The sequence below is a fragment of the Danio rerio genome, chromosome 25 (genome assembly GCF_049306965.1).
Source record: "Danio rerio strain Tuebingen ecotype United States chromosome 25, GRCz12tu, whole genome shotgun sequence".
Taxonomy (NCBI): Eukaryota; Metazoa; Chordata; class Actinopteri; order Cypriniformes; family Danionidae; genus Danio; species Danio rerio.
In genome coordinates this window covers 36,557,501-36,558,685 of record NC_133200.1, presented here as the reverse complement: position 1 = coordinate 36,558,685, position 1,185 = coordinate 36,557,501, and positions in this window count along the sequence as shown.

Below are 1,185 nucleotides of genomic sequence, written 5' to 3'. Positions count from 1 at the left end.
ACTTTTCCTTCGTGTAATGTCAGTATCAATAATAATATTAATTATATATGGATTTACAAATATAATATAAATAGTTTTAAAATTTTGTCCAATAGATAGATAGATAGATAGATAGATAGATAGATAGATAGATAGATAGATAGATAGATAAATCAAAGATTAATCGTATCCAAAACAAATTTTGTTTTGACGTAATATAGGTTTGTAAGTTATATCTATTATCAATATGTGACAAACATATACATAGTAACAAAACTATACCAAATATTTTGTAACATAGATATTTAAATTTATATAAATATAAATAAATGTATTCTCAAATATATGCATGCATTTATTTATGCATTTATATTTACATAATAAATATAAACAGTACACACACTTAAAACTGTGGTTAATTTTTGGCATATATATATATATATATTAGGGTTGCACTATACTGGAAAAAATATATATATATGCTATATATACATTCTCCTGATACCCCGCCCATTGACTTGTGTCTTCTGTAGTGGACATTGTGTTTTCATGAATTTGCTTTGAATTCTTGAGCTACTCTGTTAAGTCCTATTGTACTGTTCAGAGGACATCCTGGGCTTTCTAGTGATGTGTCATTGGATTGGCTGGCATGCTAGGAACCACTTCTTACACTGCATCCAATATGGCCAACATACAAAATGATGCACATTTTATGGGAAGGAGAGAGATATGTAAAATTAAGCTTTTTAAATGTTTTATTACTATAATTATTACATTTTATATTTGTTTATTAAAGTGTCAGGAACAATAAATTTAGCTTTCAAAGCTGTCAACTTGTTTGTGTTTGAAAATATCATCCTTTTTTAAATGTCCACTATAGTGGACACCAGGACCATCTTAATGTAATTAATGACTGCATGTTGTAGGGGGCAGAACTGAAGCAGAGAGGATTCTTTAAAAGATAGTTGAGGGAGACTGACTTAGAGTCAGACAATCTGACAATTACAGAATTAGAGACAATTAGAGAATGACAATCAGTTTTAAATCGCTTTTGGGTTAAATTTGTTTTGTATTAACGTCACTTCTTTTTTTTCTTTTTTTTTTTGGAGTTTGGCTCTCGTTTAGCCTAAACTGATTCAATATTCCAATACAAAGGGAAAAAAAAGGCTTTTGTTTTGTTTTTGTTACATTAATATTGGATTAATA